We start from the raw sequence: 11,612 nt of genomic DNA, 5'->3' as shown, positions 1-11,612 counted from the left end.
TTCTTCATAATTTCAGTTTTGATTTATTAAATTATTTATCTCTAAATTAAATTACTTAGTTGTTAATCATTTCTTAATATTTAAGTTAGATTTGAATTCTGTCATTATTCAATATAGTAAATTTACAATCTTCATATTATGTCTTGTTTAATTTCATTGGGAAATGATAGCATAATGATTCTAGGCTAAACCTCCATTATAGGGGGTTGAAGAAACCTTGATGAAGCATGATTTGTGTTAATGTAGAGTAGTCGTAATTTTCATTCCATTCTAGAAACGATTAGTTCACCATGAGAATGGGTTTGATTGTTTCACATGCTAGACATTAGTTGGTAGAGATTACCATGAACAACTAGGGATTAGGAAGAACCAATTGTTATTCGAAAGCAGTTTAATTCGGATTACGACGATTCTTCGTTAGTAAATTAAGTCGAGTTAAGGTGGAATCAATCCCCCCTAATTCCTTATCATAGTATCAATTTAGTATTGCCGTAGTTGAATTATCATAGTTAAGTATTTAAGTATAATTTGCATCGTAGTTTAAATTCGTAAATCTCTTATTGACATTGGATAGACCGATAATCTTACAAAACACTAATTCTAAAGAACTAGGAGTGGAACGAATCTTTTACTCCAACTCTATTTCGATAGAATCGAGAGTAGAAATCTTTGATAAATAATCGACTAGACTTAGTTCAGTTTTAGTTTTACTTGCGTTGAGTTTTCTTATCTTATTCGTAAGTAAAACTGTACATCTTACCTTTATCAAATGATATTTGGGGGGATTTGGGTGGAACACATTTAGAGTTGCGTCTGTTCTTCTTTTTCTATACTAGTATGTTTTAACCTTGTTTAGCAGATGTTCCAGAATTTTACGTGTTTCCATGGTATTTTTCTACCCTATTTATTTAAATACTTTGAGGACAAAGCATGCTTCTTGTTTGGGGGCATAGAAACACGTGTAATTAAGGCATCTGTTACGATATAGATATGTATAATATGCACTTGTTTTCTAGTTAAAAAATTCAAAAATTTTAAAAATATAAATAAAAAGTTTATATTATACAGTTAGGAATATTGGTATTGTTTTCTTTCTCTATGCTCTCAATAATCTAGAAGTCCCACGTAGCTTTTGCATTAGAATAGTTTTTAGAATCATAGGTTAATATGTAGGTAATAATCTTTGCATCTATCTATAAATAAGTTACATGAGTATCTATGATTGTCGGCAGTAAATTTCTGAAATCTAGGCTAGAGTACTTATTCTACAAATCCTGTGAGAATATAGCCTAAACCCTTATATGAGTGAAACATTTGAGAAATGACACAAGGGAGAAATAAAATTCGGATAGAGAAATCACACGTCCACTTGCTTTATCACTATACCATATCCTAAGCGAGAATTTAGGCTATCTTTCGATCGATATAGCTAAAAATTCAAACCTATGAAATTATTTTCCGCAAGTCGCCCCTCTGAGCCTTTCTTTAGCCTTTCATAAACCAAAAATCCTTTAACCTGTTACAAAACAAAATAAAAATAAAAATCAGCCTACCCATTCTTTGAATGGGTCTGAGAATAGAGATGAAGAATAGAAAAGAGAAAGACCTTTGAAATCAAGAATTTGTTAGTCGCTTCAGATAAGAAAATAAAGTTTCCATCCAAAAAAAAAAATATATATAAATAAATAAAAGAAAATAAAGAGTTAGAACTCCAAAAATAGAATCAAGGGAGTCAAAAGCAAAAGAAAAAAAAATATGGCTAAGGATGGAAACAAAGGGTAGAAGCAAAAGTAAGGAACAAGGTTTTCTCTAGTTACATAACATGAAGACTCTATTATCTCAGACTTGTCCTTTTTGAATATCCATTTCCTTCCTTCTTAAACCATCTCTTAATCCCTGCAACACCTAATAAAGACCTCTAGCTCAATTAGTAATAGGTTAGTGTGATAGTAAGTGGCAGATGTGTTTGATCGACTCCGGGTTCCTTGTGTGTCATTGAGATTGTAAGATAAAGTGTGCCCACTGCACACTGGAGTAGCGAAACTTGAGCGGAAAAATCAGAGTGGTTTTTTTCTTGACATTTATGTGAGGACCTACTTAAGGACGTTATTCCGAGTTTTTAGAAACGGACCTGCTAGTGCATTTCATAATATTACTCATTTTATATATGTTTATTCGTAGATGATTGATTATTATGCATATATTAGTTTAGGTTTTGACTTGATTATTCTTTATTCATTGTTAGTGAGATATATAGATAATTGGAAGCATAAATAAGGAAACAATAGTTTTATTTCTTAGTCGTTGTAGTATAGATGAAGTTTGTGAGTACCTTCATTGGAAAACTCTCACAAGGCTATGACTCATCCACTAGGGAATTCCTAGTGGTTTAAGGCCTTATTGCATAAGGTCAATGCAATCGCACTCGGCAAAACGAGAATAGTTAGAACTCCATTTTTGGTCACTTATTCTAATTTCTCATATTTGCTTGAGGACAAGCAAAATGTTGTTTGGGGGTGGTTTAATAAGATCCCAAAACTGTAGTTTTAACCCCTTAACAATAATACTTTTAGACCTATTATACAAGTAATAAATAAGAGTTAATGCTAATTATGTGCTTTTATGTATTCCAGGCATTGAAGTCAATTATGTGCAGAAATGTGCCACTTTGGCGATATAAAGAAGCAAAGGTTGGTTGCTAAGAAGTTCTATGATTAAAGGCCAATATTCAAGGAGAAAAATCCTTTGTAAAGTCCGGTCAGAAGCTGAAAAGTTAGAGTCAACGCGGGCAGAAACAGCACACAAAAGTCAGCAGAACTTTCGAATACCGTATCTTTGGATTCAGGCCTCGAAATTTGGCGTACCTTATATCAAAACGACCGGCTCGGAAAGAGCTTTTCAATGGTCTAAATTTTGACCCAATAAGAAGAGTACAAATGGACGAAAGGCCTATTGAAGTCAAATCCAGCTGAAAAGGGCCCTGTGGACTGAAGAAATTGGGCTTTGGGCTCGATTTTCCAGCCCAAAACATGGACCCTCTGCCCATGCACGAAAATGTGGATTTGGTCTCCATTTCCACACACAAAACTTAGCTCTTAAGTATCAATTGGCTTAGGATAGAAGATAGCCATTAGAGTAGCCATAAAAGCTTTGTTCTAGATCTAGTTTTTCAATTAATTAATTAGTTGTTATTCTTGTTTTAGATCTATTTTTTACTTTGCAATAGATTAGTTAGAACAAGTAAATGATTAATTTAGAATCACATTTAGTTTTATAATAAAGTATTCATCTTTAATTTCGATTTAGTTTATTGATTCAATTCTTGTTTAGTTTTAGTATTGTTAATTTCGTAAATTAGTTGTCTTCAATTATTAATTAGTTAATCATAATCTAGTTTAAATTATTTAGTTATCAATTTCATTTCTTAGTTGTTAATTTAGATTTGAATCTATTGATTAGTTAAATTAGTAAAGTTCTAATCTTTTTATGATGTCTAGTTTTAATTCATATGGAAATGATAGTTTGATAAATCAAGGCTAAACCTCCATTAGAGGGGTTTGATGAAAACTTGATTGTGTACTGTAGAATCGTTGTAAGAGTCTATTCCACTCTAGAAGGTCGTTGATTCACCATGAGAATGGGTGGACTTCCTCACATGCTAGTTATGAATTGGTAGATATGCCATGTATAATTAGGGATTAGAACGACCAATTCTTACCGTAAAAACGTAAGAATTGGATTACAACAATCTATGCTAGTTTCTTAAGTTAGATTCAAGGTGGATTCAATTCCCCCCTACTTCTTATTTTAGATTTAAACTTTAGTATTTCGTAGCATTTCGTAGTATAATTTGTAAAACTCTCATTGACTTTGGTAAGATTGAAAGTCGTAGGAAACTTGAATGCTAAAGAACTAGGAGTGGAACGAATCTTCTATTCCAACTCTACTTCAATAGTATCGAGAGTAGAAATCTTTGATAATCAATAGTATATGATAAAGTTTTAGTTTTACTTGTGTTTGAACTTCATCGTTTATTCGTAAGTAGAATTATATTCAATTTTATCCTTTTATCACCTGCCAATTTCTTGAGCCGCACGCTTCTTCCCGCTGAAACAAGGTACCCAAAACTTGAAAGAGTCGCCCTAGCACTTGTTTTTGCAGCAGAGAAGTTGCGACCATACTTCCAGTCCCACACTATCAAAGTAATCACAGAGTACCAATTGCGGTCAGTTCTAGAAAGACCGAACAGGTCAGGGATGCTTGTAAAATGGTCTATGCAACTGTCATAATATGATATTATTTACGTCCCCAAAATCTCAGAGAAGGTTCAGGCGCTAGCAGAATTCTTAGGAGATTTCCCAATAACCAACATAGGGTACGACTCAACTAACCCCAGTTCAGATGATCGCATCCAGCTTGAATCTCCAGAAAACCATTTAGATCCCTAGGAGCCAACCTCCGGGTGGCGGTTGTTTGTGGGTGGATTTTCGAATGACAAAGGTGCAGGAATTGAAGCTGTGTTAGTCACTCTTGACAATATACGATTGGAGAAATCCATCAGGTTAGGTTGGAATGCTTCCAACAACGAGGCAGAATATGAAGCCACTCTTGCTGGCCTCACAATGGCTCTCGATCTAGGCTTGGCACACATCACAGTGTTTAGTGACTCACAGCTGGTTGTTTTTCAAGTTGATGGTGGATACGAAGCCAGGGATGAACGAATGGCAAAATACCTGGAACTGGTAAGAGGCCTTCAGAGCAAGTTTGAGAACATTCAATTCTATCAGCTGCCTCAGTCAACTAATAGACACATAGATGCTTTGGCATATGTTACCTCAATGTTAGGCAACAGCAAGTCTCGTTCAATCCCTATCGAGTTCCAGGAGAAATCTAGCATTCAGGTCCCAGTTACAATAGTTTGTGTTGTTCCCACCATTACTCCAACTTGGATGGATCCATATAAGTCCTACCTCAAAGAAGGGACACTCCCTGAAGATAAGAGTATAGCAAGACGTGTATGGGAAATAACCTAAGACTATAGATGTCCAAAATGAGAAATATAACCATCGGATCAGTTCTGTGAATAAGTAATCTCGTGCATAGCATGAGTGTTTAGTGGACATGTGCGAGGGCATGATCGACCGCTTTAAACATAAAGCTTATTTCCCAAAGTAGTTAGAACTCCGATATAAATAGTTCCTGAACAAAAGAAAACTGAAGATGGTGATCTTTGATGATAAGGAAGGAATTGTGAAGACATATCTTAGGAGTTACCTTGTAGATATAATCTTCCTATACACGATGGGACATTATGATCAGCAAGGAAACTTACCTCTCATAAAGATATGGTCTAGATTTAGACTTCCATAAAGAGGAAATTCCTAATAGGAAAATAGAGTCCAAAGATGGAAGGGAACTAACAAGTGGTGAAGACAGCCCTAACCCTAGGACTCTCAAAGCTCTTCCTATATAAACCATAGGGATTACACTATTAGGAACTACGCAAGATAAGGTTTGATTCTCCATAATAAATAAGGAGATACGTAGGCAGCCGTCAGACAGTTCAACCCTGAACTCATAATCATCTCATCCCTTCTCCATTTATTTAAAGGTTCCAAGATCACAAGGCACAGAGAAAGATCAGGGAAAACTCAAAAAATCCACTACAAAACCCATGAAAAAAAAGGTGATGTCGTATGTTAACTATTCTGACCCCTACAAATGTGGCCCAATAAAAGCCCAATTCAATACAAACCCACACTCATAACCCACGCTCAAAACCAGCCTACTTACCTACCTACAATAAAGCCTATGCTCAGAGGCCAAAAAGCCCACGCTCAGACCCAATTTGACCTAGCCTACCACAACGCAAATTCTATATATATTTGATATTCAATTAAGCATGTGTCTTCACTTGGACGAGGAAGTTGTTTGACCAACTCAAACAACTTCCACAACTTTGCCCACCTTCAAGATTCATTCGCAAAACTTCCTTCAACTTCATATAGTGTGATAGTTCTCCAGCCAGTTCTCCAACTTTATCCCACGATTGGAATATTGGAGATCGAGGAAGTAACTATCACCAATCATACGTGAAAAATCCAACATTTCTCATTCTCTAGAACTACGCAATTGAGACTTGATCCCAAGCAATATCTTTGGGTACGTAGGCAACTTCAAAACTGAAGTCCAATCTCAACTCTCCCCAATAAACATCTACTTCACAATCTCATCTGAACAAGATCACTTCCGATCCAACTGGTGTGTTTTGGCAAATCTTGTCGAAATATTTACTCTTATAACATTTTCTCAAAAGTGATCTAAAATGTTACGACATCACATCGAAACATCAGTTAAAAAGTGATGTTAAAAAAAACAAACCTTTAACGTCACCATTATTAACATCACTTTCGAAAGTGATGTGATACAGTTTTAGCATCACTTTTTCAGTGATGTAATACAGTTTTTCTATTGTAGTGGGTGTCAGTGATATTTGAAAAGATCGTATCAAGAAACACAGTTTCGTCCTCATCACTCATTTTCTATTTTTTTGGGAGCTACAAGCTTTGGGTTGCTTTAAAGGTTCAACTTTTCCTCCTGAAACTGTACAAATATCAGCAAAAAAAGACAGCCAAAATCAATTAAAGAATGGATCTCGACCTTATGGATCATGCACATACATATGAAAGAAAGTTTTAGTGTTTAGATAATGTACATCAAAAATGAAACTGTGTTACCTATTCCACAGCAACAGAAGAAGGTGTAAGGTAAGTAAGATCAAGTAACAATGTTGAAGGAAACTGGTTAGCTTTGAGTAGATCCAAAACGACCAATGAACTGTAGAAAATAAGATATGATGAATAAGGTGTAAGGTAGCTGCAAGATCGAGTATCAACATTGAAGGATGTCGGTTAGCATTAAGTAGATCCAAAACGACCAATATGTAGATAAGAAAATATGATAAAGAAGGTGTAAGGTAGCTACAAGATCGAGTATCAACGTTGAAAGAGGCCTGTTAGCTTTGAGTAGATCCAAAACGACCAATGAACTGTAGAGAATAAGATAGCACTACGGATTCACCTGCCTCGATAGAGGGACCGGTTAATATCTTAGGTTCTCAGCTAGGGTTATATTCCTTTTATATTTGGATTTGTTGTCTGTTCGCAAAAAAGGTATTATGGGCGAAAGCAATCGAGTTAGAAAGTTAACTTACTGAGTAGTCAGTTAACTAATGATAAATAATGCCTTGTAGCTAACTTAATGAGTCCCGATTTGTTTTTTGTTTGTTCGCACTGTGGCTGGTTGGTCCCATGGCGTAAATCATTTTCATACCTACCTCTGACCAAAACAAAAAGGAAAATATGTCTGAAACCAACAAACAACTTTTTGCTATTTTTATTTATTTAACTTTTTTCCTCTTTTGTTAATCTCGAAAAAACTCCCGCGCATTCTTTTAGGGTGGATGTATTTACACCCCATTTTATGGCATTGGCACCCCTTTGGAAAACAGATACATGAATAATGGTTATTCCCTGTATGTCCCTTTACACCCCTCATGCCCGATAGTTCCACAGCAGTGAGTCGTCATCGCGATATCTCACATTCCACAGTATCGACTTGCCGCGAGATCCCACAATCCACAGCATCGAGTTGTCGCATAAACCCACATTCCACAGCAGCGAGTTGTCGTAGATGATTTTTTTGTTATTTTTTTTTTCACTTAAAATTTTGAACACACACGAAATACGAATACCTCATCTTCTTCTTTAGAACTTCTTCATACGCTCCGAAAACAATACCAAACCCATGAAAAAAAAAGTGATATTGTATGCTTACCCTTATAACATCTTTTTAAAAGTGCTTTAAAATGTTACGACATCACATCCAGACATCAGTTAAAAAGTGATGTTCAAACAACAAACTTTTAACGTCACCACTATTAACATCACTTTCAAAAGTGATGTGATACAATTTTAACATCACATTTTCAGTGATCTAATACAACTTTTCTGTTATAGTGGGTGTTAGTGAAATTTGAAAAGATTGTATCAAAAAACACAATTTCATCCTCATCACTCATTTTTTTTATTTTTTTTGGGATCTACAAGCTTTGGGTTACTTTAAATATTCAACTTTTCCATCTGAAACTGTATAAATATCAACAAAAAAAGACGGCCAAAAGCAATTAAAGAACGAATCTCTTATGGATCAAGCACATACATATGAAAGAAAGTTTTAGTGTTTAGATAATGTACATAAAAAACATAACTGTGTTACCTATTCTGCATCAACAGAAGAAGGTGTAAGGTAGCTGTAATATCAAGTATCAACGTTGAAGGAAGCATGTTAGGTTTGAGTAGATCCAGAATGACCAATGAACTGTAGAAAAGAAGATATGATGAATAAGGTGTAAGGTAGCGGCAAGATCGAGTATCAACGTTGAAGGAGGCCGGTTACGTTTAAGTAGATCCAGAACGACCAATGTGTAGATAAGAAAATATGATGAAGAAGGTGTAAGGTAGATGATCGAGTATCAACATTGAAGGAGGCCTGTTAGCTTTGAGTAGATCCAAAACGACTAATGAACTATAGAGAAGAAGATAGCAATACGGATTCACTTGCCTCGATAAAGGGACCGGTTTATATAATTGGTTCTCAGCTAGGGTTATATTCCTTTTGTATTTGGATTTGTTGTCTGATCGCTAAACATGTATTATGGGCGAAAGCAATCGGGTTAGAAAGTTAACTTATTGAGTAATTAGTTAATTAATGATAAATAATGCATTGTTGCTAACTTACTGAGTCCCGATTTGTTTTTTGTTTGATCGCATTGTGGCTGGTTGGTCCCACAACATAAATCGTTTTCACACCTACCTTTGACCAAAACAAAAAGGAAAATCTGTCCGAAACCAACAAACAACTTTTTTTCTATTTTTATTTATTTAACTTTTTTCTTATTTCATTGATCCATAAAAAAACTCCCACACATTCTATTAGGGTGGCTATATTTACACCCACTTTATGGCATTGGCACCCCTTTGGCAAAAAGGTACATGAATAATGGTTATTCTCTATATGTCCTTTTACACCACGCATGCCTGATAGTTCCACGGCAGTGAGTCATTGTCGTGAGATCTCACATTCCACGACATCGAGTTGCCGCGAGATCCCATAATCCACTGTATCGAGTTGTCGCGAAATCCCACATTCCACGGCAGCGAGTTTCCATGGATTATTTTTTTGTTATTTTTTTTCACTTCAAATTTTGAATACACACGGAATATAGATTGCTCATCTTTTTCTTTAGAGCTTCTTCATATGCTCCAAAATCAACACCAAACCCATGAAAAAAAAGAGTACAATCGAGGCATAGTCTTGTTATCTTGCGGCAATACTTTTCATACGCTTTAAGAAAAACTTGTGATCAAGTTGATGAAGAAGAGATTTGGTAATTAAAAAAAGCAAATACTCCATTTTGGTGAACACAATCATCTTGCAGCAACTAACTTTTTTTGCAGTGGCTATAAAAAAAAATTAAACAAAAAAGGACTCACGACAACAACCTTTTTTGGATTTGTCATCTCGCAGCAACTCATTGTTGTGGGTATTACCTTTTCGCGACAATTTCTTGACGTAGGTGATTTTTTATATGATTAATAGAGGGGTGCCAATATCTTGGAATTGGTCAAAAGGGTGCCAATCCCGTAAAGTGGGGTGTAAATACCGCGACCCTTCTTTTATGAGTTATTTAGATTTTAACCCTCCCAAAAATGTCGTATTTGCATTTTGGTATGCACTAATGCATTTATTAGTTTCTAATAATACTCGTGATAATCTAACTCACTGTTACTAACTAATTAACTTTGTTTACCGTGTATTTATTTGAATAGCCTCGTGCACGCACATTGAGTGTTTTATTAAGTTGTAAATAAGTTTTCTTTCCTTGTAATAAATTATATTTTGAAATATAGCAAATTTTATAAAATCATTTATTTTTAACAGGTAGAGTATAGAAGTTCTGAATAATTTTCTATTTTGACTTCAAGTGCTCAACATAAATGGTATGAATAATTTTAATAACCTTTACAATAAATAAATAAATAAATAAAAGGGAAAAGAAAATGAAATTTAGATTGTCACGTGAACATAATAAAAACTATAAGAGCATCATCAACGCGCTGTTAAAACCCATTTCTAATGTGACAGATAGAATTTTTTTTGACAATTTCGTACACCAATGTGCTGCCAAACACCCGTTTCTATTTCAGTAATTGTCAAATTCTCGACCACAATACTCAGAAATTTAGTAGCCACTTGCACAGGACAACTTTAGCCGTCTACATGTTGGACTGGTCAAGTTTTTCCGTCCAGAATTTTTTGATTATTTTATAATTAAAAAATTAAAACGGCTCAATTTTGTACAGTGGGGCCCAAGATGTTAGACGGGACAAGTTTTGTCGTCCAGAACTTTTTCAAATTTTTTTTAATAAAAAATTAAAATAACAAATTAAAACGGCTATATTTTTTTGGGCCCAACGGATATATTTAGATCCGTTGGACTTGTAGCCTATATATATGCATTGGTGCCTGATACTATGTAAAATGATAGTTTTACCCACGACTAAGTATGAGACTCAAATGAAAGTAAAACTAAAGCTATTTTACGCTAAGGGTTTATCAAAGTTTTCTACTCTCGATGCTATCGCAATAGAGTTGGAGTAGAGAATTTGTTCCACTCCTAGTTCTTTAGAATTTACATTCTCTAATGTTATCGGTATATCCAAAGTTAATGAGAGTAATGTGGAAATTATACTACGATGGAAATTATACAAACAAGATACGATAATTCAAACTACGGAATTTCTAATTTGACTATATGATAAGGAATTAAGGGGGATTGATTCCACCTTAACTCGACTTAATTAACTAGCCAAGATTCGTCGTGATCCAAATTTCAATGCTTTTACATAAACAAATGGTATTTCTAATCCCTAATTATTTATGGCAATCTCTACCAAATAATAACTAGCATGTGAAGCAATCAAACCCATTCTCATGGTGAACTAATTACTTTCTAGAATTGAATAGATTGTCACGACGATTTCTAAGCTAGCTCAAGTTTTTATCAAGGCTTCCTCAAACCCCTCTAATGGAGGTTTAGCATTGAGTCATTAAACTATCATTTCTATACGAATTTAAGCAAGACATGATATAAAGATTGTAAATTTACTAATTTGAACTATAATTATGATTTAACTAATTATCAAATGAAGACAACCTAATTTATGAATTTAAAACAACTAAAACTAAATAAGAATTTAATCAAATAACTAAATTGAGATGAAAACTAATACTTTATTATAAAACTAGTAGTGATTCTAAATAATAATTTACTTTTGTTCTAACACTAATTAATTGAAAGGTAAAAACTAGATCTAAAACAAGCTATTGAAACTAATTAATGGAGTCTAAAACTAGATCTAAAATTATTGGCTAATGGCTACCTCCAAACTAGAATGCTTAAGAGCTAAGTCTTGTGTCCTCAAATGGAGGAGACAAGATCCACTTTTTCATGCTTGGGCTGAGGAGCCATGTTTTGGGCCGGAAAATCG

The sequence above is a fragment of the Coptis chinensis genome, chromosome 7, assembly GCF_015680905.1.
Source record: "Coptis chinensis isolate HL-2020 chromosome 7, ASM1568090v1, whole genome shotgun sequence".
NCBI classification, from domain to species: domain Eukaryota; kingdom Viridiplantae; phylum Streptophyta; class Magnoliopsida; order Ranunculales; family Ranunculaceae; genus Coptis; species Coptis chinensis.
Note: the sequence above shows the minus strand (reverse complement) of the source record.